Source organism: Ambystoma mexicanum, chromosome 13 (genome assembly GCF_040938575.1).
Source record: "Ambystoma mexicanum isolate Mex_15411 chromosome 13, UKY_AmexF1_1, whole genome shotgun sequence".
Lineage (NCBI taxonomy): Eukaryota > Metazoa > Chordata > Amphibia > Caudata > Ambystomatidae > Ambystoma > Ambystoma mexicanum.
Window position 1 is genome coordinate 423,027,251 of NC_090938.1, and position 27,513 is coordinate 423,054,763.

A 27,513-nucleotide genomic window follows, 5' to 3' on the forward strand; every position below is an offset into this window, starting at 1 on the left:
CACCCATGTCTCCCACCACCCCCACCCCTCAGCACTGTGGGGCACCTGCCAGCAGGCCCCACGCATGTCCAACGCATGATCCCCACCACCCCCACCCCCCAGCAGTGCAGGGGCACCCACCACCAGGCCCCCACCCATGTCTCCCAGCACCCCCAACCCCCAGCCACCAGGGGAAGCCTCCACCAGGCCCCCACCCATGTATCCCAGCACCCCCACCCCCCAGCACTGTGGGGCACCTGCCAGCAGGCCCCACCCATGTCCAACGCATGATCCCCACCACCCCCACCCCCCAGCAGTGCAGGGGCAGCCTCCACCAGGCCCCCACCCATTTCTCAAACCTCCCCCACCCCCCAGCACTGTGGGGCACCGGCCAGCAGGCCCCCCCCATGTCCAACGCATGCTCCCCACCACCCCCACCCCGCAGCAGTGCAGGGGCACCCACCACCAGGCCCCCACCCATGTCTCCCACCACCCCCACCCCTCAGCACTGTGGGGCACCTGCCAGCAGGCCCCACCCATGTCCAACGCATGATCCCCACCACCCCCACCCCCCAGCAGTGCAGGGGCAGCCTCCACCAGGCCCCCACCCATTTCTCACACCTCCCCCACCCCCCAGCACTGTGGGGCACCGGCCAGCAGGCCCCCCCCATGTCCAACGCATGTTCCCCACCACCCCCACCCCCCAGCAGTGCAGGGGCACCCACCACCAGGCCCCCACCCATGTCTCCCAGCACCCCCACCCCCAGCCACCAGGGGCAGCCTCCACCAGGCCCCCACCCATGTATCACAGCACCCCCACCCCCCAGCACTGTGGGGCACCTGCCAGCAGGCCCCCACCCATGTACAACTCATGTTCCCCACCACTCCCACCCCCCAGCACTGTGGGGCACCTGCCAGCAGGCCCCCACCCATGTCCAACTCATGTTCCCCACCACCCCCACCCCCCAGCAGTGCAGGGGCACCCACCACCAGGCCCCCACCCATGTCTCCCACCACCCCCACCCCCCAGCACTGTGGGGCAACTGCCAGCAGGCCCCACCCATGTCCAACGCATGATCCCCACCACCCCCACCCCCCAGCAGTGCAGGGGCAGCCTCCACCAGGCCCCCACCCATTTCTCACACCTCCCCCACCCCCCAGCACTGTGGGGCACCTGCCAGCAGGCCCCCACCCATGTCCAACTCATGTTCCCCACCATCCCCACCCCCCAGCACTGTGGGGCACCTGCCAGCAGGCCCCCACCCATGTCCAACTCATGTTCCCCACCACCCCCACCCCCCAGCACTGTGGGGCACCTGCCAGCAGGCCCCCACCCATGTCTCCCAGCACCCCCACCCCCCAGCCACCAGGGGCAGCCTCCACCAGGCCCCCACCCATGTATCCCAGCACCCCCACCCCCCAGCACTGTGGGGCACCTGCCAGCAGGCCCCCACCCATGTACAACTCATGTTCCCCACCACCCCCACCCCCCAGCACTGTGGGGCACCTCCCAGCAGGCCCCCACCCATGTCCAACTCATGTTCCCCACCACCCCACCCCCCAGCAGTGCAGGGGCACCCACCACCAGGCCCCCAGCCATGTCTCCCACCACCCCCACCCCCCAGCACTGTGGGGCACCTGCCAGCAGGCCCCCACCCATGTCCAACTCATGTTCCCCACCATCCCCACCCCCCAGCACTGTGGGGCACCTGCCAGCAGGCCCCCACCCATGTCCAACTCATGTTCCCCCCCACCCCCCAGCAGTGCAGGGGCACCCACCACCAGGCCCCCACCCATGTCTCCCAGCACCCCCACCCCCCAGCCACCAGGGGAAGCCTCCACCAGGCCCCCACCCATGTATCCCAGCACCCCCACCCCCCAGCACTGTGGGGCACCTGCCAGCAGGCCCCACCCATGTCCAACGCATGATCCCCACCACCCCCACCCCCCAGCAGTGCAGGGGCAGCCTCCACCAGGCCCCCACCCATTTCTCACACCTCCCCCACCCCCCAGCACTGTGGGGCACCGGCCAGCAGGCCCCCCCATGTCCAACGCATGTTCCCCACCACCCCCACCCCCCAGCAGTGCAGGGGCACCCACCACCAGGCCCCCACCCATGTCTCCCACCACCCCCACCCCTCAGCACTGTGGGGCACCTGCCAGCAGGCCCCACCCATGTCCAACGCATGATCCCCACCACCCCCACCCCCCAGGAGTGCAGGGGCAGCCTCCACCAGGCCCCCACCCATTTCTCACACCTCCCCCACCCCCCAGCACTGTGGGGCACCGGCCAGCAGGCCCCCCCCATGTCCAACGCATGTTCCCCACCACCCCCACCCCCCAGCAGTGCAGGGGCACCCACCACCAGGCCCCCACCCATGTCTCCCAGCACCCCCACCCCCAGCCACCAGGGGCAGCCTCCACCAGGCCCCCACCCATGTATCCCAGCACCCCCACCCCCCAGCACTGTGGGGCACCTGCCAGCAGGCCCCCACCCATGTACAACTCATGTTCCCCACCACTCCCACCCCCCAGCACTGTGGGGCACCTGCCAGCAGGCCCCCACCCATGTCCAACTCATGTTCCCCACCACCCCCACCCCCCAGCAGTGCAGGGGCACCCACCACCAGGCCCCCACCCATGTCTCCCACCACCCCCACCCCCAGCACTGTGGGGCAGCTGCCAGCAGGTCCCACCCATGTCCAACGCATGATCCCCACCACCCCCACCCCCCAGCAGTGCAGGGGCAGCCTCCACCAGGCCCCCACCCATTTCTCACACCTCCCCCACCCCCCAGCACTGTGGGGCACCTGCCAGCAGGCCCCCACCCATGTCCAACTCATGTTCCCCACCACCCCCACCCCCCAGCACTGTGGGGCACCTGCCAGCAGGCCCCCACCCATGTCTCCCAGCACCCCCACCCCCCAGCCACCAGGGGCAGCCTCCACCAGGCCCCCACCCATGTATCCCAGCACCCCCACCCCCCAGCACTGTGGGGCACCTGCCAGCAGGCCCCCACCCATGTACAACTCATGTTCCCCACCACCCCCACCCCCCAGCACTGTGGGGCACCTCCCAGCAGGCCCCCACCCATGTACAACTCATGTTCCCCACCACTCCCACCCCCCAGCACTGTGGGGCACCTGCCAGCAGGCCCCCACCCATGTCCAACTCATGTTCCCCACCACCCCCACCCCCCAGCAGTGCAGGGGCACCCACCACCAGGCCCCCACCCATGTCTCCCACCACCCCCACCCCCCAGCACTGTGGGGCACCTGCCAGCAGGTCCCACCCATGTCCAACGCATGATCCCCACCACCCCCACCCCCCAGCAGTGCAGGGGCAGCCTCCACCAGGCCCCCACCCATTTCTCACACCTCCCCCACCCCCCAGCACTGTGGGGCACCTGCCAGCAGGCCCCCACCCATGTCCAACTCATGTTCCCCACCACCCCCACCCCCCAGCACTGTGGGGCACCTGCCAGCAGGCCCCCACCCATGTCTCCCAGCACCCCCACCCCCCAGCCACCAGGGGCAGCCTCCACCAGGCCCCCACCCATGTATCCCAGCACCCCCACCCCCCAGCACTGTGGGGCACCTGCCAGCAGGCCCCCACCCATGTACAACTCATGTTCCCCACCACCCCCACCCCCCAGCACTGTGGGGCACCTCCCAGCAGGCCCCCACCCATGTCCAACTCATGTTCCCCACCACCCCACCCCCCAGCAGTGCAGGGGCACCCACCACCAGGCCCCCACCCATGTCTCCCACCACCCCCACCCCCCAGCACTGTGGGGCACCTGCCAGCAGGCCCCCACCCATGTACAACTCATGTTCCCCACCTCCCCCACCCCCAGCACTGTGGGGCACCTGCCAGCAGGCCCCCACCCATGTCCAACTCATGTTCTCCACCATCCCCACCCCCCAGCACTGTGGGGCACCTGCCAGCAGGCCCCCACCCATGTCCAACTCATGTTCCCCCCCACCCCCACCCCCCAGCAGTGCAGGGGCACCCACCACCAGGCCCCCACCCATGTCTCCCAGCACCCCCACCCCCCAGCCACCAGGGGAAGCCTCCACCAGGCCCCCACCCATGTATCCCAGCACCCCCACCCCCCAGCACTGTGGGGCACCTGCCAGCAGGCCCCACCCATGTCCAACGCATGATCCCCACCACCCCCACCCCCCAGCAGTGCAGGGGCAGCATCCACCAGGCCCCCACCCATTTCTCACACCTCCCCCACCCCCCAGCACTGTGGGGCACCGGCCAGCAGGCCCCCCCCATGTCCAACGCATGTTCCCCACCACCCCCACCCCCCAGCAGTGCAGGGGCACCCACCACCAGGCCCCCACCCATGTCTCCCAGCACCCCCACCCCCAGCCACCAGGGGCAGCCTCGACCAGGCCCCCACCCATGTATCCCAGCACCCCCACCCCCCAGCACTGTGGGGCACCTGCCAGCAGGCCCCCACCCATGTACAACTCATGTTCCCCACCACTCCCACCCCCCAGCACTGTGGGGCACCTGCCAGCAGGCCCCCACCCATGTCCAACTCATGTTCCCCACCACCCCCACCCCCCAGCAGTGCAGGGGCACCCACCACCAGACCCCCACCCATGTCTCCCACCACCCCCACCCCCCAGCACTGTGGGGCACCTGCCAGCAGGCCCCACCCATGTCCAACGCATGATCCCCACCACCCCCACCCCCCAGCAGTGCAGGGGCAGCCTCCACCAGGCCCCCACCCATTTCTCACACCTCCCCCACCCCCCAGCACTGTGGGGCACCTGCCAGCAGGCCCCCACCCATGTCCAACTCATGTTCCCCACCATCCCCACCCCCCAGCACTGTGGGGCACCTGCCAGCAGGCCCCCACCCATGTCCAACTCATGTTCCCCACCACCCCCACCCCCCAGCACTGTGGGGCACCTGCCAGCAGGCCCCCACCCATGTCTCCCAGCACCCCCACCCCCCAGCCACCAGGGGCAGCCTCCACCAGGCCCCCACCCATGTATCCCAGCACCCCCACCCCCCAGCACTGTGGGGCACCTGCCAGCAGGCCCCCACCCATGTACAACTCATGTTCCCCACCACCCCCACCCCCCAGCACTGTGGGGCACCTCCCAGCAGGCCCCCACCCATGTCCAACTCATGTTCCCCACCACCCCACCCCCCAGCAGTGCAGGGGCACCCACCACCAGGCCCCCACCCATGTCTCCCACCACCCCCACCCCCCAGCACTGTGGGGCACCTGCCAGCAGGCCCCCACCCATGTACAACTCATGTTCCCCACCTCCCCCACCCCCCAGCACTGTGGGGCACCTGCCAGCAGGCCCCCACCCATGTCCAACTCATGTTCCCCACCATCCCCACCCCCCAGCACTGTGGGGCACCTGCCAGCAGGCCCCCACCCATGTCCAACTCATGTTCCCCCCCACCCCCACCCCCCAGCAGTGCAGGGGCACCCACCACCAGGCCCCCACCCATGTCTCCCAGCACCCCCACCCCCCAGCCACCAGGGGAAGCCTCCACCAGGCCCCCACCCATGTATCCCAGCACCCCCACCCCCCAGCACTGTGGGGCACCTGCCAGCAGGCCCCACCCATGTCCAACGCATGATCCCCACCACCCCCACCCCCCAGCAGTGCAGGGGCAGCCTCCACCAGGCCCCCACCCATTTCTCACACCTCCCCCACCCCCCAGCACTGTGGGGCACCAGCCAGCAGGCCCCCCCCCCATGTCCAACGCATGTTCCCCACCACCCCCACCCCCCAGCAGTGCAGGGGCACCCACCACCAGGCCCCCACCCATGTCTCCCACCACCCCCACCCCTCAGCACTGTGGGGCACCTGCCAGCAGGCCCCACCCATGTCCAACGCATGATCCCCACCACCCCCACCCCCCAGCAGTGCAGGGACACCCACCACCAGGCCCCCACCCATGTCTCCCAGCACCCCCAACCCCCAGCCACCAGGGGAAGCCTCCACCAGGCCCCCACCCATGTATCCCAGCACCCCCACCCCCCAGCACTGTGGGGCACCTGCCAGCAGGCCCCACCCATGTCCAACGCATGATCCCCACCACCCCCACCCCCCAGCAGTGCAGGGGCAGCCTCCACCAGGCCCCCACCCATTTCTCACACCTCCCCCACCCCCCAGCACTGTGGGGCACCGGCCAGCAGGCCCCCCCCATGTCCAACGCATGTTCCCCACCACCCCCACCCCCCAGCAGTGCAGGGGCACCCACCACCAGGCCCCCACCCATGTCTCCCAGCACCCCCACCCCCAGCCACCAGGGGCAGCCTCCACCAGGCCCCCACCCATGTATCACAGCACCCCCACCCCCCAGCACTGTGGGGCACCTGCCAGCAGGCCCCCACCCATGTACAACTCCTGTTCCCCACCACTCCCACCCCCCAGCACTGTGGGGCACCTGCCAGCAGGCCCCCACCCATGTCCAACTCATGTTCCCCACCACCCCCACCCCCCAGCAGTGCAGGGGCACCCACCACCAGGCCCCCACCCATGTCTCCCACCACCCCCACTCCCCAGCACTGTGGGGCACCTGCCAGCAGGCCCCACCCATGTCCAACGCATGATCCCCACCACCCCCACCCCCCAGCACTGTGGGGCACCTGCCAGCAGGCCCCCACCCATGTCCAACTCATGTTCCCCACCATCCCCACCCCCCAGCACTGTGGGGCACCTGCCAGCAGGCCCCCACCCATGTCCAACTCATGTTCCCCACCACCCCCACCCCCCAGCACTGTGGGGCACCTGCCAGCAGGCCCCCACCCATGTCTCCCAGCACCCCCACCCCCCAGCCACCAGGGGCAGCCTCCACCAGGCCCCCACCCATGTATCCCAGCACCCCCACCCCCCAGCACTGTGGGGCACCTGCCAGCAGGCCCCCACCCATGTACAACTCATGTTCCCCACCACCCCCACCCCCCAGCACTGTGGGGCACCTCCCAGCAGGCCCCCACCCATGTCCAACTCATGTTCCCCACCACCCCACCCCCCAGCAGTGCAGGGGCACCCACCACCAGGCCCCCAGCCATGTCTCCCACCACCCCCACCCCCAGCACTGTGGGGCACCTGCCAGCAGGCCCCCACCCATGTACAACCCATGTTCCCCACCTCCCCCACCCCCCAGCACTGTGGGGCACCTGCCAGCAGGCCCCCACCCATGTCCAACTCATGTTCCCCACCATCCCCACCCCCCAGCACTGTGGGGTACCTGCCAGCAGGCCCCCACCCATGTCCAACTCATGTTCCCCCCCACCCCCACCCCCCAGCAGTGCAGGGGCACCCACCACCAGGCCCCCACCCATGTCTCCCAGCACCCCCACCCCCCAGCCACCAGGGGAAGCCTCCACCAGGCCCCCACCCATGTATCCCAGCACCCCCACCCCCCAGCACTGTGGGGCACCTGCCAGCAGGCCCCACCCATGTCCAACGCATGATCCCCACCACCCCCACCCCCCAGCAGTGCAGGGGCAGCCTCCACCAGGCCCCCACCCATTTCTCACACCTCCCCCACCCCCCAGCACTGTGGGGCACCGGCCAGCAGGCCCCCCCCATGTCCAACGCATGTTCCCCACCACCCCCACCCCCCAGCAGTGCAGGGGCACCCACCACCAGGCCCCCACCCATGTCTCCCACCACCCCCACCCCTCAGCACTGTGGGGCACCTGCCAGCAGGCCCCACCCATGTCCAACGCATGATCCCCACCACCCCCAACCCCCAGGAGTGCAGGGGCAGCCTCCACCAGGCCCCCACCCATTTCTCACACCTCCCCCACCCCCCAGCACTGTGGGGCACCGGCCAGCAGGCCCCCCCATGTCCAACGCATGTTCCCCACCACCCCCACCCCCCAGCAGTGCAGGGGCACCCACCACCAGGCCCCCACCCATGTCTCCCAGCACCCCCACCCCCAGCCACCAGGGGCAGCCTCCACCAGGCCCCCACCCATGTATCCCAGCACCCCCACCCCCCAGCACTGTGGGGCACCTGCCAGCAGGCCCCCACCCATGTACAACTCATGTCCCCACCACTCCCACCCCCCAGCAGTGCAGGGGCACCCACCACCAGGCCCCCACCCATGTCTCCCACCACCCCCACCCCCCAGCACTGTGGGGCACCTGCCAGCAGGCCCCACCCATGTCCAACGCATGATCCCCACCACCCCCACCCCCCAGCAGTGCAGGGGCAGCCTCCACCAGGCCCCCACCCATTTCTCACACCTCCCCCACCCCCCAGCACTGTGGGGCACCTGCCAGCAGGCCCCCACCCATGTCCAACTCATGTTCCCCACCATCCCCAACCCCCAGCACTGTGGGGCACCTGCCAGCAGGCCCCCACCCATGTCCAACTCATGTTCCCCACCACCCCCACCCCCCAGCACTGTGGGGCACCTGCCAGCAGGCCCCCACCCATGTCTCCCAGCACCCCCACCCCCCAGCCACCAGGGGCAGCCTCCACCAGGCCCCCACCCATGTATCCCAGCACCCCCACCCCCCAGCACTGTGGGGCACCTGCCAGCAGGCCCCCACCCATGTACAACTCATGTTCCCCACCACCCCCACCCCCCAGCACTGTGGGGCACCTCCCAGCAGGCCCCCACCCATGTCCAACTCATGTTCCCCACCACCCCACCCCCCAGCAGTGCAGGGGCACCCACCACCAGGCCCCCACCCATGTCTCCCACCACCCCCACCCCCCAGCACTGTGGGGCACCTGCCAGCAGGCCCCCACCCATGTACAACTCATGTTCCCCACCTCCCCCACCCCCCAGCACTGTGGGGCACTGCCAGCAGGCCCCCACCCATGTCCAACTCATGTTCCCCACCATCCCCACCCCCCAGCACTGTGGGGCACCTGCCAGCAGGCCCCCACCCATGTCCAACTCATGTTCCCCCCCACCCCCAGCCCCCAGCAGTGCAGGGGCACCCACCACCAGGCCCCCACCCATGTCTCCCAGCACCCCCACCCCCCAGCCACCAGGGCAAGCCTCCACCAGGCCCCCACCCATGTATCCCAGCACCCCCACCCCCCAGCACTGTGGGGCACCTGCCAGCAGGCCCCCACCCATGTCCAACTCATGTTCCCCACCACCCCCACCCCCCAGTAGTGCAGGGGCACCTGCCACCAGGCCCCCACCCATGTCTCCCACCACCCCCACCCCCAGCACTGTGGGGCACCTGCCAGCAGGCCCCACCCATGTCCAACGCATGATCCCCACCACCCCCACCCCCCAGCAGTGCAGGGGCAGCCTCCACCAGGCCCCCACCCATTTCTCACACCTCCCCCACCCCCCAGCACTGTGGGGCACCTGCCAGCAGGCCCCCACTCATTTCCAACTCATGTTCCCCACCATCCCCACCCCCCAGCACTGTGGGGCACCTGCCAGCAGGCCCCCACCCATGTCCAACTCATGTTCCCCACCACCCCCACCCCCCAGCACTGTGGGGCACCTGCCAGCAGGCCCCCACCCATGTGCAACTCATGTTCCCCAGCTAGCATGTCATCACAATCTAGATCCCTGGTCCCTATGGTCAGCCTCCAAATGCAAAACACCCACCCGAGTATTGCATCCACCCACTCATAATTTGCAATTACATCACAGAACACCAATTGCAAGTTCCGAAACAAACACATTTCCCTCACATACACCCAATGGGTGTCAGTGAATCTCAAAACACATATCATGAAATGCATGAAACCAATGAGATACCACACATTGAAGTTCACCAAAAAAAATATGTATTAAAGGAAACATAAATTGAATAAAAATGAAGAAACAGAAACGTGAACGTACAAAAATGAAAAGAAGCATGTCCGTTAAAAAAGCAAAACCAAAAATAAAATTCCAAAGTAATGTTGTCCAAAGTCAATGTCCACAAAACAAAATCCAATGGCAAATAGAAAAGAAAGCCATTGTTCCATGGTTAAAAAGTGAAAAAAAAATACAATCCAACTGTGAACTATGTACATGGGAACAAGCCAGGGTCCATTATCCGAACGAAATAAAGGAAACCTATCCAACTACACTAACTAATAAAATAAACTATATACAAAAATGTGGCCAATGTCCAAAAGGTCCAAATAAAATCAAAACAAAAATGAAACCTAACACTACCTACATAACTATGTACAAGGGCAGCGGGCTAGTTTCACGGCTCACTTGTGGATGTCCCGGGCCAGGGCATCATCGAACTCCTCCTCAATGTCCCGGAGGCGGTCCTCCTCCATGGCCCCGAGGGTCCGCAGGGCCGTCGACGTCTCCACCTCCAAACCCCTGCGGATTGCCTCGAGGCACTCGGCCCGCCTCAGGGCCCTCCGCATGGAGTTCTCCGCCCTGACCATTGTGAGCCGTGCCTCTTCCGCCCGCTGCCGCTCAGCATCTATGGCGTGGCTCAACCACTGCCACACGGAAGACACTCTCTGTCCTGGGTCCTCCTGCCCTCCGGCCGATGCCTGCCCCTCCGATGTTGAAGGCCCCGAGCCTTCATGGCTCCCACCACGTTGCTGCTGCTGCTGTGCCTCTGCCCGTGCATTGCCTCCTGCTGCCTGCACATCCTCCGCCGGCAGGGGTACAGTTGTAGATGTGGCCACCCCTGCTGGACGTCCGACTCCCGACTGTGGCAGGGATGCCTCCTCCACCAGCCTGGCCGCACCGTCAGAGGCAGCTCCACAGGGCACCCAGGTGACTGATGGGTGGGAAGATGGCACAGAGGATGACTGGCGCGTAGGGGGTCCAGTTGAGGAGTGGGTCGGAGCAAGCCCCATCAGACGGAGGAATCCGGCCTGGGTGACCTGTCCCAGCAGGCTGACGTGGTCAACGAACCATTCGAGATGACGTGCAGTCTCTTCATGAAAAAACTGCAGGTCACCTCGCATGGCCCGTTGACGCAACGCCACACCAGCCATGACAGGCTCAACCTGGACCTGGATAGCCACGTCTGCAGGCAGAGGAAGGCCAGTTGACGTGAGCTCATCCCCTGCCTGAAAACGGGTCTGGACGTAGGCATCCCTGCTGGTGCAAGATGATGCAGGGACAGGATTGCACACAGGCACCTCCGCGGCGGCCTGTGCTGCCTCCTGTCCCTGGTCCTGCACTGCACCACTAGCACCAGTGGGATCCCCACCTCCAGACCCCGTCTCTGGTGCTTGCACGGCCTCCTCCTCCACCAAACCCCCCACCATCCTGGATGACTCCGTGCCATCTTCCCCTGTTGGGCCCTGTGGGGTCCCAGCTGCCCCTTCTGCTGCCGAGGAGTCCAACTCCAACCTCCGCCTCTTGGACCTCCCGCCAGCAGCTGCGGCCTGACAGACATCACATGCAACACAGGAAGTGCACCACACATGTACACACACCACCACACTTGCATGCATGTGTACACCTCTGCCAAGTGTCGCACTGTTCAGACGGGCATCCATGTCACATCTGCCAATCAGGCTTCCACATACCGCTGTCACATGCATCCATGTTGCATCACGGACATGTCTACTTACATACACATTTATCCAAACATGTGTGCCCACACAACTGCATTTGGCATGCAAGCCTACACACACAAGCACCATCCATGTCTCACACATTACAGCCCTCGCATGTGTCAGCCCCACGGCCCTGTACACCCCTACCCATACTCGACCCCATACAAACAGATGTGCAACCTGCACACTACTGAATAAGCACCACACGCACTGCTCACAATCAGGATGCATGTACACTCACCGCTCGACTCCAAACGGGTCTGCTTCTCAAGGACCTGGACGTGGAGCGCTGGGGATATGCGTTCCAGGACCCTCATCTGTTCTTCCAACAAGTGGCCCCGGTGCCCCTTGGCATCCGCTGCCTTCAAGAGGCGCCGGGCCTTGTTCAGGGTCCTGGACCTGAAGTCCTCCCTTCGCTTCTTGACATGTTGTAAGTCGCGGACTGCCACCCCCTCCGCGTTGATGGCAGTCACGATGTCAGTCCAGATCCGAGTCCGTCCTTCCTTGTCAGCGCGGGAACTTCCGAAGTGGGCATCATACTGCCCCAGGACTTGCTCCACCAGGACACCAACTTCGGTGGCACTGAAGCTGGTGCCCCTCTGCCTCTCTGGCCGGGGGTTGTCAGTGGTCCCAGATGGTGTTTGCCCCGACATGACAACCCCAGAGGCAGGAGTGGGTGGGCAACTGGGTCCTGGGGCTGGGCTGTGGAGCGATGGAATCCCAGTCGGGAGTCTTCGGTTCCAGCAGGGGTGGTCCCAGCAACAGCACCCCTGGCTGATGTGCAGGCAGCAAATGGCAGGGCACGTGGGCAGCAGGCAGTCAGGCAGCAGCAGATGGCAGGTGGGAGCGTGCTCGGGGCTCTGGGGGGCAGTAGTTCGGCCTTCTGGGCAGGAGGGTGGTCTTCCGTGTGCTTACGCGTGGCCAGCTTGATACGGAGTGATTTGGCACGTGAAAAATCTGCACGTCAGCGTGTAATTCGAGGAAAGGCCCTTAGCGCGTAAGCGCGTCTGCATGCATACGCATTTTCATTGGACAGAAGACCCCTCGAGCGCAAGCACCCTGTGACGTGACGCATACAGACGTGCATGGGCATTTCAGCGCGCGTGAAAAACTGCATGTCCGCGTGTAATACGAGGAAAGGGCGCATGCGCGTAAGCGCGCGTGGAAAACTGCATGTCCGCGTGTAATACGAGGAAAGCCCCTTAGCGCGTATGTACGGCAGCACGCATATGCGATTTCATTGGACCAAAGGCCCTTAGCGCGTGAGCGCGTCTGTGACGTGACGCCCGCAGGTGTTTCCCTCATTGCACGTGATGACAGAACACACGTAGATTTCCACCAATCGCGTGTGAAAGTTCCCGGCACCCCGGAACACACGTACCCAGGCGAATCGCGTGTGGAACTTCCCGCGCACCCCGAAACACACGTACCCAAGCCAGTTGCGTGTACGCTCACTCCCCTCCGAACACACGCGATGACACTCGGACCGTATCCGAATACGGGAAACCCGCGCACGGCAAAAGACATGCACAGGCGTCAACGAGTCCGCCCACACGAAGGCAGGTGGCGCCGTCCCCGCGCACAGCATAAAAGTGCGTGCAAACAACAAACGTGTATATGCAGCTACAATGAATGCCCCATTTGTCGCTGCACTGATCGTGGGACATCGCAGGAGGAGAATAGCCAAGGCACACATTTTCGCACCACGGACAAGCCTTTTTGGGATGCCTGACGACCAGGTCTACGGCAGGTATAGGTTTCCACCCCATATCATCCTAGACCTGGTCAGGGAGTGGGAAGATGACCTCACATCCCCCACCCTTTGCTCCCAAGCATTGAGCCCCTTGGAGAAGCTGCTCAATGTCCTGCATTTTTTGGCCACTGGGTCATTTCAGCGGACCACTGCCATAGTGGGGGGGGGTCTCACAGGCCACGCAGTCACGCTGCCTACACCAGGTACTGGCAATCATGACAGCGCGCCCCTCAGTCCGCAGGCACATATACATGCCCAGAACACCCGCAGAAAGGCCGGCCGTTGTCCTGGATTTTTTCAGCGTGGCACAATTCCCCAAAGTGCGCGGTGCCATAGATGGCACCCATGTGGCCCTACGTCCACCTAGGGCCATTGAGCACATCTACCGAAACCGCAAGCACTGGCATTCCATCAATGTACAGGTGGTATGTGATGCAAAGGGAATCATCACCTCTGTCTATGCAAACTACCCTGGCTCCACCCATGACAGTTTCATATACAGAACGTCTGCCCTGAGCCGGGCCCTGGAAGCTGGGCAGCATGGCGACACATGGCTCCTAGGTCAGTACAAATGCCCTTGCACATGCATGCAAGTCACACACAGACAAATATCCAAACCCTAATAATCTCAACTATTATCACCTCCCCAGGGGACAGTGCCTACCCTCTGAGCAACCACATGATGACGCGAATCCGGAACCCCACCACACCACCCCAGGTAAGATACAACGCCGCCCATATTGCAACCAGGGGCATAGTGGAGCGCACATTCGGAGTGCTCAAGTCACATTTCCGCTCCCTTGACCGCTCTGGTGGGCAACTACTCTATGCACCACCAGTAGTGTGCAGGATCATTGTGGCAGCATGTGTCCTGCACAATGTTGCAACACGGCAGGGCGTCCCGGTGGACATGGTGGTGCCCCCACATCCCCAACCACAGGCACAGGCGCTGCCCATGGGAGGGGACAGGGCACGTGGCGAGGAAGCCCGGACCCAGCTTGTGGCCACATTTTTCACCTAAACTCCCACCCCTGCGGAGTGCACACAGGCCTGGCACATACCAGGTGACAATTGATGATGACAAAGAGACAGTTAACTGTCACAACCCTACCACCCTGATATAGTTGCCATGGAAGTGCCACATCGTCTGCATCCCTAGCTACTTAAACACAAGCTATCCTGTGTGACCAAAAGGCACACATATGACATATGACATGATATGGGCCATACACAAGTATTCCAAGGTGCAATGAGGCAGGGAGGGGGGAACAAGGGAACACAGAGAACGGTACTACTAGGCCAGGTGTCATTGAGATCGTGCAAGTGCAGGGGTAGGGGGAATGGGAAAAGCGCAAGGGGAAGGGTGGGGGGGAGTCCAGTACAGGGGAAGTAGCCCAAAAAAATAATACATAGGTCGCCTGGTGGCAACTACAAAGGCAAGTGCAGACAAGTGCTGGGAAGGGAGGGCTGTAGGGATAGAGAGACAGTACTGCAGTGCAGGGGTTGCCAGGAAGGCAGTGCAAGTGGAGAGTGGCTGGGCCAGGGACCGAGGTCGGTGAGAGTGGCCCAGTTGCAGCTCCTGTGCAGTTCCAGTGGAGAATTCTGCAAGGGAGAGGCAGACAGTAAGCAGAAGCAAAGAGGAAGGTCTTGAGGTGCTTCCAGAACTGGAGATGATTCCCCTCAAGTTCAAGTCAGGCCGGAAGTCTGTTCCAGGGGGAGGGCCCTGCTGCAGAGAGAAATCTACCCCCAGCTTGTTGCTCTGAGAAGCGGATGACCCGGACATGCAAGGTGTGCATCACACACACCTGCAAAACAGGCCATGGCCATCACTGTCATGTCACTCAAACCCTCCCAAACATCAACATGACATGGCACATAATACCCATACACCAACGCAGTATCGATAAGGTACACATTGCCATGTCCTAAATGTACAGTGACATCGGATACTGCTGCCTGACCCGGAATCAGATGAAATGACAGACCAACAAAATCTCCCACCCAAAATAAGTCATTTCCAAATGCATTACAACAGTCGTAGACGTAACATCACAATGAATGCCTGTCTACATGCACATTATGCATTGCAAAATCAACACTGCAGCTCATGTGTGCAGTGTCCTACTCCTGCATCACACTGCTCAGCGCACAGCACAGTGAACAGCCATTGTGTGTGATGCACACCCTGAGCATCACGTCTAAGTGACAGACCACGTCAAACATCAAATTAGGCATGTACTGGATCCATGATCGGTCACAGAACATGTGCTGCTGGGACACAGTGGGCACCAGAAGGCAAACAGTGTACACGTGGATATGCAAGGGTGGGAGTATATGTAGTGCATCAGAGTGCAAGTGTGTGGTTCTGAAAGGACATGCACTCCACATATGCATGTGCACTCAAGTGACCATCAGTGTTCCCTACACATCACATGTGACCATCCACCATGTGTACACCCCAGCATGTCAAACCACAACTATCCCCTCGCACCTGAAAGGAAAACACAACACATGAACAGGCATTGATCAGCAGAACACAACATGTACATAGGATACCACCATTACTATGTCAGAGTTCCCATCACACTGCAGGGCAAGGCAACTATCAACAACAACCCCCCCCTCACAAATGACCATGACCCACTGAACAACTGCACCTGGGTCATGGAGCCTCCAAACCTCAATTCCACCTGGCCACAGGATCACCTTTACCCTTCGTCACCATCTCCCACCTTGTGTGTAAAAAGATGCCTGAACCCTCAGAATCCACACTCATTTCCAAAATCACAAAATCCAACGCATAACAACGAACCCGAACACCCTCCAGTAGATGACTTGACGTAGCAGTACCTCACAAAGGCCAAGTACTACCACAATGATGCAACAACCAAGGTAGCAGAGCAAAACAATGTCACGACAGGATGTGAGACATGTGTGGTACATGACATAGGATAATGCACCATGAATGGATGTGTACTGTCACAGGTCCCCTGTACAGGCGCGGGAGTGTCACGAAACAACCACCCCCACCATGTCCCGGGTGCCTGCAAGGTCAAACTCACACAGGCCCCTGAGATCCTGGTGGGGAATGAGGTTCAGGGATATGCAGTCGGGACAGGTGTTGACACACTGGATGACTGGAATGAGAGCCAGGAGAGGGGAGGAGTCATGACACATGAAACTAGGGAATGCACGAAAATGTACAACCTGCATGAACACATACACAATCCGAACAAACTTGGACATCATTGTCATGGCCTTCTGTAGTCCAGGCTCAGGAGTGGTACGAACCAACCACCCCCTCTAGAGTTTTAGCGCCTGCAAGTTCGGGGCTTACACAGGCATCCACAACCCCAGTGGGGAAAGAGGGTCAGGCAACGTTGCTTGGATAGGCACGGGAAGCAGGAACACCGGGTAGAGGGTACAGGTTTCAAAATTGCATAGGATCAAGGGTGATTAGGGAGAAAAAACATACCAAATTGAACCACACATACATCCATGCATCAGTACACTCCCCAGCAAGCCTATGCAGAGCAGTTTGTAAGAAAAACAACAAGACACTTAGCTCTGGTTTTGAGTGCTGGCCTCCTGCCTGCGCACTCTCAGGTCCGGTTACAGGAGCACTGCAATGCTGCAAGGAGAGCCACAGTCAACAACCTGTACGTGCCAATTACACAAAAACACACCACCAAACATGCCCCATAGCAACAAACTACTCTACAAACAGACAATCTGTGGTTGATGCTTCGTACCCATATATAACATCACCCCTGTGACGGGTCATGCACAGTCAATGCAGTAAGGCAGCCGCTGGTGGGTGCATGGCAAATGGAACACCAATGTGTCACAATTCACACAACATGCAATGTTCCCTGGGAAGCAGACAGACCCATATAGCAAGCCATGACTACAGAGCAAGTTGCGTACCACCATGACCGAAACAAAGTTGGCAGTGCATTTATCATGAAGTATGTGGAAAAGACAGACACTGCACCCGAGTATGTCCCTTGCTGTATGTCCCTGTGAGCTGCCCCTTTCCATGTCTCGGAAGGCTACATGGTTGATACAAGTGCCTCAATGGACCTTGGTGTACCGGAGGGTATGTGCCACTGCCCCTGCATGTGTCCCAGACAACCCTACTATCATCAGCGATCAGTCCACAAACACATCTGAGCTGCATTGTGTGCTTCAACACCAATATTCGTCTAAGCTCACCCTCAGTGCTGTGACTAAGCCTGCATGTGCAACTCGCCTGGTGCAAGCTTTGCTGTGTCGTGGCCCCCCTGTGATGCTCACCTTGCCTGGAGTTCCTTGGAACATGTCAGCAGTTCTAGGATGTGGGTCTGCAATCACCGTGCCTCTGCTTGAGCACACATGTGCATGTGGGCACCAACAAGCGGGTCAGGAATTCCGTCGTCCAATGGGCCATGTCTGCTGGCAAAGGTGCTCTGGAGGCTCATCCCCCTGCAGAAAGGGCATGAAACACATGATTAATGCTTCAAAGTCATATGTGTGTGTCTCATCAGGCATCTCATTACTTGACCATGTCAGAGAGCCACATCACAAATCACACCATCAGTCCGTCTTTCACCTCCAAAGTGTGGAACACTATCTACAGCATGATTTGCAACAAGCACATGTACAGGAAATATATGAAACATGCTACACAATGCATAGCAATCAATGTCCACATTAATCATGACACACCCCATCTAGCAAAAGCTGAACAGTGGACAATGAAACCTAAATCATCCCCACTAGGGGTGTCAACACAAGTCACACAGCACCAGACATGCCACAGATATGACAGTCCAAAGCCCTTGTGTAAAATGCTGTAACACCGAACCATCCTTGCGAGCCCATGGATAAGGGAGGCAGGAGTGGCATATGTGAGTCAAGGACCCCAAGCAGCAAACACATACACAAGACAACCATGAAGGGCCCAGCTGGAACAGACAGTGGATGCCTTCAAAAGCCACAAAGCACCGCACCGTCACATGAAAACACAATAGACTACAATTTTAAACTAAATCAACTATTAACTAATTACACTAACTATGGAAAACCTACATTACCTATTTAAATTAACTATCAAACAGAAACTTAACTAACTAAACTAAAAGAAAAATCAAAAATGGCCACATACGACCCGGGGGGGAGGGGAGGCACCCAGGAGGGGGGAGGTACAGGGTGCTGCTCAACATCCACATGCGATGATGCTGAGCCAAAAAAAAATCCTCCATGGGCTCAACGCCTGCACAGCACGACCTATGTGGGAGATAGATGGTCGTCCGAGTCTGGCTCATCCTGGAAAGGAGGACGTGGCACAGTAGCCTGGCCACGCCTAGCCGCAGCTTGCCCCTCGTCGGCAGCAAGTCTGCCAGACGGGTGAGCCTGGTTCTGTGTGGCGATGTGACTTAGGTCTGCATGCAGAACCTCCCGTGATACAAGTGCTTCCTCTTGCAAGGTAGCACGTGTAACACGGAGTTCCTCCTGCAAGGCCTGGCTGGACAACCGCTGCACCTCCCGGCAAGCATGTAGCTCAGCCGAGATGGTACGCTCAAGCTGTCGAAACCTCTCCTCTGCCTGCTGCCTCTGGGACATCATAAGGACACCCAGAGTGGATCTGAGGGAAGCATACTCCTCCCTCAGGGCATCCATGTGCGCCTCTGCATGAGCAGCAATTGCTTGACGCAGAGACGACATTTCAGCCCGGCGTGCCCTGTCTGAGGCCGCCATGCCTAGCCTGAGCGAGCGGGCCGTGGACCGTGCCGCCTGCTGCTGGAGAAGGACCTGCCTAGCAGTGGGGAGCACAGATCGGGCCACACACTCCATGCTCTCAGCTATGTTCTCCATTGCTGCCCCCTGCCGTTCAGAATTGGCAGTCATGTCTTGCTCCCACTCAGTATACAGCGGTTGCGCGCGGCGACCGCGTTGCCGGGCTTGACCCTTGCGGGAGCCAAGGACCGGGGGTCCTCGCTGTGTTGGCACCGCCTGCGGCTGCACGACTACATGCCCCCGTCGACGTGATGTCCCAGGCACATCAGTGACTGGTGTGAGGGTTACCCTGCGTCCCGATCCACCACGGGCGGAGGAACCAAGACTGTCTGATCCCTCAGTGCAGGTGTCGCAGACAGAGGAGTGTCCACATCAGAATCACTCACCCCTGACACATGGACTTGATGCTCATCCAACTCAACATGGACGTCAGAGTCGTCATCAAGGCTGGACTCATAGGCAGCCAGAGACAAGATGGACTGCAGCACTTGGGGGTTTTCGTGGCCTACCACCCCACGAACCCCACTAGTGCCGGGTTGATGTGGTGTTACCAACCCTGTGTCTGGCATGACAACCCCATCCTCCGCCTCCATTGCGTCATCACCTGAAAAATAGAGAGAAAAAGGTCAGTACACATGTCAGAAGCACACGACACACACACACACACACCGACAGCAAAGGCATCCGGCAGATATGTGACACACAACATATGACCTGGCATGCATGCTTGGTCTACTTTGAATAGCTTCTGTGATCAGACCTGTTGAAAGGTGGCAGTTTCCATGGAAGTGGGTCTATGCAGTGCAGAAAATGTGTACGCCACTCACTACCTACATGTACAAGCACTACATGGTGTGTGCCAGGAAATGTGAAGGCAGTGCAATGTCAAATTCAGACATCACGTGCATTGTGCATTCACTGTGTACCATGTCTAGAAGCCAAGCACCCCTCCACCCCAGTACCAAAGCAGGGATGCCTAGCATGGTATCAAAAGGCTTACCATACACCTGTGTATTGACAGGCAGTGTTGACTGGCATCAACAGCTTAATGTGACTCAAACTACAACACTGCAAATGATGCTGGGACAGTGGGCAGGACACATGATGGAAACTCCGGAGGCCGCCCACGTGTGAAGAAGACACAACAAGAGTTGGACAGAGTCATTGGCCATTGAACAGGCTGAGGCCTGTGAGCCACACAGATTGTCAGAGCCTAAACATGTGTGCAACGCAGGACTGAGCCACAGTTGACATGGGAAGGCTGATGAGATGGCAGGCAATGTATGTAACCAAGGACTTATATTACAGTGATCATCCAGTCAAGGACACATAGGGGCATGCGTGCAATGCACATGGAGCATGAATGGGCACTCATGTCCCTGCGGGACATCTGACCCATGCCCAGTACAAGTGAGATACCCTGAATCGAGTACTAAGGCTGTACCACACGGCATATGTCTGGCAGATTCTACGCTGGAAGTTAGCATCTACACAGGAAACATGAACAAGAAAGTACACATTGGCAAGATTGAAGCAGACCAGTGCAAAGGTGGAACTGGGGTGCAGAGTGGCGGAGGAGGGGCAAGGGAGCATGCCTACATGGAGTCCCGCATGCAGGCAGAGGAGACATGCATGACGGTAGCATTGCATTATTTACACATCAGAACCATGTACACGTCACATGTAGCAGCAATCATGCACAACACATCCCACAAGTGAAACACACACGTCCTCAACAAACACTCATCAACACTCACTGGACTGGGCATCAAAGTCCAGCTTCTCTCCCACTCCTTCGACCAATTCAGGTGGTATGAACTCTGCAACGAGAGCCTCATGCGGAGTGAGTTCTTCCTCCTCTGGTGCAGGCCCACTGCCAGTCACCAGAGTCAAGTTGTTATTTGAGGCACGCCTGGCCTTAGTGCTGCGCTTGATGTCATTGCAACGCTTTTTGCACTCCTGCGCCGTGCGCACCTCATGGCCGAATGAACTGACATGTTCCGCAACATGATTCCAGTGGGTGTCACGTTGGGGAGCCGTAGTCTGACTATTGGCACCCACTAGCATGTCACGGCTGTGGCCCCGCACGTAGTCCACGAGGAAGTCCAGTTCCTGCTTACAGAAAGGCTTCTTCCTCGACGTGCAGGAGGTCGTGGCTGTGTGTGGGGTCCCAGCCTGTGCTGCAGGTGCAACCTTCCTCCTCTTGGACTGTGGCGCAGACCCTGGCTGGCTAATGCCACCCTGACCAGTATGGCCAGTGGGTTCGGTGGATTGAGCCAAGGGAGTGGCAGGTGGAGGGATGACCAAAGGCCTGACTTGTGTCAGTGGCAGCTGGGTGCCCACTAATGGACCCTGCGCAGCAACATCAGCTGTGGCAGGGTCATTGACCACAACGGTCCTGGTTGGCAGACTCACAACCGGGGTGCTGTTGGGTGCATCTGCCCCTGCACTTGCCAACACCCGGCTATTCGGGGCAGCAGATGACATGACTGCCCCAGGGACACGTGTCTTGGTCTGAGCAGCCCGGCCTGCCCCTATGGTTTCCTCCCTGGCCTGTTGGAGATCTACCAAAGGCTCTTCAAGTGCCAACGCAGCCTGCGCTGGCAGACCCTGAGCCTGGGTGGCGGTGTCCACAGCTGCACCTGCAGCTACCACTACCCTTGGGCCCGTGGCAGTCGATGGAACGGACTGCCGGGTCATATGGGTGCCAGTGCCAGATGCAGGAGCTGCATCCCCGGAACCACAGGGGGTGGTGGCATGGCTGCACCGACACATGGCACAACATTGTGCTCAAGTGGCGCACCCCTGCCTCTTCCCCCTCTGTGGCTGCCCTGGACACCCTGGAGTCCCCCTACTCCCTGGTCACCACGGCCACGTCCCCGACCACGCCCGCCACGAGGAGTATGCCCAGCTGAGGCGCCCCTCACCTTTGGTGGCCTCCCAACCATGGCACAGATGTAGTAGTGCTGGCACAGATGGAGTGGTGCCAATGGGAGGTGTACACCACAATTGACCTGGGCAATTGGGGTGAAGGGGGTGGGAAGCAAGATGTTAACAGCCCCCCTGCACCTGCAAGGCTGTATGTGACCCCGGTGATGTGGTGACGGGTCACGCAATGCTCAGGCACCCCAAAACTGCAGTAAAACCGTGCACGCAACCCTGCAGCCTACGTGCATGGATTCAACCTCCCGCAGTACGCGGTGGCACCCAGTAACACGAATAACGCGTACGCGTGGGACACGCATGCTACTATGACATCGAAAATGGGTGCGATACACAGGGGCACCCGCAGTGGGAAAAAGAGCGTGTGCGACTCACCGTCTGACGAGCGCGATGCAGAAAAACACGCGTAGCCAATACCCCCACCAAAAGAAGAGATACGTCCTTGATAGCTGTGAAGTTGTGATGGCGCGCGAAACAACAGGAAGCAGCAACACACGTCGGTCTCCACGAAAGGTACGTACAGCGAACTGCTGGGCCCGCTCACCGTTAACCCGTGCTGAGGGAGTGGTGGTGGCAGTTGCAATATGGCTGTGGTATGGCTCATGTGTGCGAGTTGAAATGACATGTGTGTTGGGGATTGTGATGACATGGCTGAGGTTTGCCAATGCCACTCATGTACAACTGTCATGTGTGTATGTGTCCATTGTACAGTGCCCTGATGCCTGTGTTTTGTTTCTTCTTGTCTGCAGCATCAACTGATGAAGAGGGCGGAGAAGGTGCTGTGGAGCACAGCAGCGGGGATCCCACCGCCAGCCGGAGATGCAAGGCCCGGCTCCCCTCCCATGTTGTCATCTCGTCGGGGAGTGAGGAGTCCGGTGCCGCGTCCCAGGCCGCAGCTGCCGGGGGGAGGTCCAAGAGGCAGAGGTTGGAGTTGGACTCCTCGGCAGCAGAAGGGGCAGCTGGGACCCCACAGGGCCCAACAGGGGAAGATGGCACGGAGTCATCCAGGTTGGTGGGGGGTTTGGTGGAGGAGGAGGCCGTGCAAGCACCAGAGACGGGGCCTGGAGGTGGGGATCCCACTGGTGCTAGTGGTGCAGTGCAGGACCAGGAAGAGGAGGCAGCACAGGCCGCCGCGGAGGTGCCTGTGTGCAATCCTGTCCCTGATCCTGTCCCTGCATCATCTTGCACCAGCAGGGATGCCTACGTCCAGACCCGTTTTCAGGCAGGGGATGAGCTCACGTCAACTGGCCTTCTTCTGCCTGCGGACGTGGCTATCCAGGTCCGGGTTGAGCCTGTCCTGGCTGGTGTGGCATTGCGTCAACGGGCCATGCGAGGTGACCTGCAGTCTTTTCATGAAGAGACTGCAAGTCATCTCGAATGGCTCGTTGACCACGTCAGCCTGCTGGGACAGGTCACCCAGGCCGGATTCCTCCGTCTGATGGGGCTTGCTACGACCCCCTCCTCAACTGGACCCCCTACGCGCCAGTCGTCCTCTGTGTCATCTTCCCACCCATCAGTCACCTGGGTGCCCTGTGGAGCTGCCTCTGACGGTGGGGCCAGGCTGGTGGAGGAGGCATCCCTGCCACAGTCGGGAGTCGGACGTCCAGCAGGGGTGGCCACATCAACGACTGCACCCCAGCCGGCGGAGGATGTGCAGGCAGCAGGAGGCAGTGCACGGGCAGAGGCACAGCAGCAGCAGCAACGTGGTGGGAGCCATGAAGGCTCGGGGCCTTCAACATCGGAGGGGCAGGCATCGGCCGGAGGGCAGGAGGACCCAGGACAGAGAGTGTCTTCCGTGTGGCAGCGGTTGGGCCACGCCATAGATGCAGAGCGGCAGCGGGCGGAAGAGGCACGGCTCAAAATGGTCAGGGCGGAGAACTCCATGCGGAGGGCCCTGAGGCGGGCCGAGTGCCTCGAGGCAATCCGCATGGGTTTGGAGGTGGAGACGTCGACGGCCCTTCGGACCCTCGGGGCCATGGAGGAGGACCGCCTCCGGGACATTGAGGAGGAGTTCGATGATGCCCTGGCCCGGGACATCCACAAGTGAGCCGTGAAACTAGCCCGCTGCCCTTGTACATAGTTATGTAGGTAGTGTTAGGTTTCATTTTTGTTTTTATTTTATTTGGACCTTTCGGACATTGGCCACATTTTTGTATATAGTTTATTTTATTAGTTAGTGTAGTTAGATAGGTTTCCTTTATTTTGTTGGGATAATGGACCCTGGCTTGTTCCCATGTACATAGTTCACAGTTGGATTGTATTTTTTTCACTTTTTAACCATGGAGCAATGGCTTTCTTTTTTATTTCCCATTGGATTTTGCTTTGTGGACATTGACTTTGTACAACATTACTTTGGAATTTTATTTTTGGTTTTTCTTTTTTTAACGGACATGCTTCTTTTCATTTTTGTACATTCACGTTTCTGTTTCTTCATTTTTTATTCTATTTATGATTCCTTTAATACATATTTTTTTGGGTGAACTTCAATGTGTAGTATCTCATTAGTTTCATGCATTTCATGATATGTGTTTTGAGATTCACTGACACCCATTGGGTGTTTGTGAGGGAAATGTGTTTGTTTCGGAACTTGCAATTGGTGTTCTGTGATGTAATTGCAAATTATGAGTGGGTGGATGCAATACTCGGGTGGGTGTTTTGCATTTGGAGGCTGACCATAGGGACCAGGGATCTAGATTGTGATGACATGTTGGCTGGGGAACATGAGTTGCACATGGGTGGGGGCCTGCTGGCAGGTGCCCCACAGTGCTGGGGGGTGGGGGTAGTGGGAGACATGGGTGGGGGCCTGGTGGAGGCTGCCCCTGGTGGCGGGGGGGTGGGGTGGTGGGAGACATGGGTGGGGGCCTGCTGGAGGCTGCCCCTGGTGGCTGGGGGGTGGGGGTGGTGGGGAAAATGAGTTGGACATGGGTGGGGGCCTGCTGGCAGGTGCCCCACAGTGCTGGGGGGTGGGGGTGGTGGGGAACATGAGTTGGACATGGGTGGGGGCCTGCTGGCAGGTGCCCCACAGTGCTGGGGGGTGGGGGTGGTGGGAGACATGGGTGGGGGCCTGGTGGTGGTTGCCCCTGCACTGCTGGGGGAGTGGGGGTGGTGGGAGACATGGGTGGGGCCTGGTGGAGGCTGCCCCTGGTGGCTGGGGGGTGGGGTGGTGGGAGACATGGGTGGGGGCCTGGTGGTGGGTGCCCCTGCACTGCTGGGAGGTGGGGGTGGTGGGAGACATGGCTGGGGGCCTGGTGGAGGCTGCCCCTGGTGACTGGGGGGGTGGGGGTGGTGGGAGACATGGGTGGGGGCCTGGTGGAGGCTGCCCCTGGTGGCTGGTGGGTGGGGGTGCTGGGAGACATGGGTGGGGGCCTGGTGGTGGGTGCCCCTGCACTGCTGGGGGATGGGGGTGGTGGGGAACATGAGTTGGACATGGGTGGGGCCTGCTGGCAGGTACCCCACAGTGCTGGGGGGTGGGGGTGGTGGGAGACATGGGTGGGGGCCTGGTGGAGGCTGCCCCTGGTGGCAGGGGTTGGGGGTGGTGTGAGACATGGGTGGGGGCCTGGTGGAGGCTGCCCCTGCACTGCTGGGGGTGGGGGTGGTCGGAGACATGGGTTGGGGCCTGGTGGAGGCTGCCCCTGCACTGCTGGGGGGTGGGGGTGGTGGGGAACATGCGTTGGACATGGGTGGGGGCCTGCTGGCAGGTGCCCCACATTGCTGGGGGGTGGGGGTGGTGGGAGACATGAGTTGGACATGGGTGGGGGCCTGGTGGAGGCTGCCCCTGCCCTGCTGGGGGGTGGGGGTGGTGGGAGACATGGGTGGGGGCCTGGTGGTGGGTGCCCCTGGTGGCTGGGGGTGGGGGTGGTGGGAGACATGGGTGGGGGCCTGGTGGTGGGTGCCCCTGCACTGCTGGTGGGTGGGGGTGGTGGGAGACATGGGTGGGGGCCTGGTGGAGGCTGCCCCTGGTGACTGGGGGGTGGGGGTGCTGGGAGACATGGGTGGGGGCCTGGTGGTGGTTGCCCCTGCACTGCTGGGGGGTGGGGGTGGTGGGAGATATGGGTGGGGGCCTGGTGGAGGCTGCCCCTGGTGGCTGGGGGTGTGGGTGGTGGGAGACATGGGTGGGGGCCTGGTGGTGGGTGCCCCTGCACTGCTGGGGGTTGGGGGTGGTGGGGAACATGAGTTGGACATGGGTGGGGCCTGCTGGCAGGTACCCCACAGTGCTGGGGGGTGGGGGTGGTGGGAGACATGGGTGGGGGCCTGGTGGAGGCTGCCCCTGGTGGCGGGGGTTGGGGGTGGTGTGAGACATGGGTGGGGGCCTGGTGGAGGCTGCCCCTGCACTGCTGGGGGTGGGGGTGGTCGGAGACATGGGTTGGGGCCTGGTGGAGGCTGCCCCTGCACTGCTGGGGGGTGGGGGTGGTGGGGAACATGCGTTGGACATGGGTGGGGGCCTGCTGGCAGGTGCCCCACATTGCTGGGGGGTGGGGGTGGTGGGAGACATGAGTTGGACATGGGTGGGGGCCTGGTGGAGGCTGCCCCTGCCCTGCTGGGGGGTGGGGGTGGTGGGAGACATGGGTGGGGGCCTGGTGGTGGGTGCCCCTGGTGGCTGGGGGTGGGGGTGGTGGGAGACATGGGTGGGGGCCTGGTGGTGGGTGCCCCTGCACTGCTGGTGGGTGGGGGTGGTGGGAGACATGGGTGGGGGCCTGGTGGAGGCTGCCCCTGGTGACTGGGGGGTGGGGGTGCTGGGAGACATGGGTGGGGGCCTGGTGGTGGTTGCCCCTGCACTGCTGGGGGGTGGGGGTGGTCGGAGATATGGGTGGGGGCCTGGTGGAGGCTGCCCCTGGTGGCTGGGGGTGTGGGTGGTGGGAGACATGGGTGGGGGCCTGATGGAGGGATGCCCCTGCACTGCTGGGGGGTGGTGGGAGACATGGGTGGGGGCCTGTGGAGGGTGCCCCTGGTGGCTGGGGGTACAGGGGGACATGCGTTGGTGGGCAGTAGTGCAAGTTGACATGTGGGTTGGCTGGGGGGCGTGGCCATGGTGGATGGGGTGCCTGCAGGACATGTGCAGGGTAGGCCCCTGTGGTGTGAGCCACCTGCAGGGGCCGTGGAGGGTGTTGAGGGAACACCTGGGAGGACCCACACGTGCAATTCACGTGTGGTGCTCCCTGTGTACCCCTGTAATACACGTACTCTGATGGAATCGCGTGTGGAACTTCCCGCTCACCCCTGAGATACGCGTACCCTGCTCGCACGGGCCCAATCGCGTTTGGAAATTCCCGCGCACCCCTGAAATACACGTACCCTGCTGAAAGTGCATGTGTAACTTCCCCTGCACCCTGAAATACACGTACCCTGATGGAATCGCGTGTGGAACTTCCCACGCACCCCTGGAATACACATACCCTGCTGATTTTGCATGTGAAACTTCCCCCGCACCCTGAAATACACGTACTCTGATGGAATCGCGTGTGGAACTTCCCGCGCACCCCTGAGATACGCCTACCCACCTCGCACGGGCCCAATCGCGTGTGGAAATTCCCACGCACCCCTGAAATACACGTACCCTG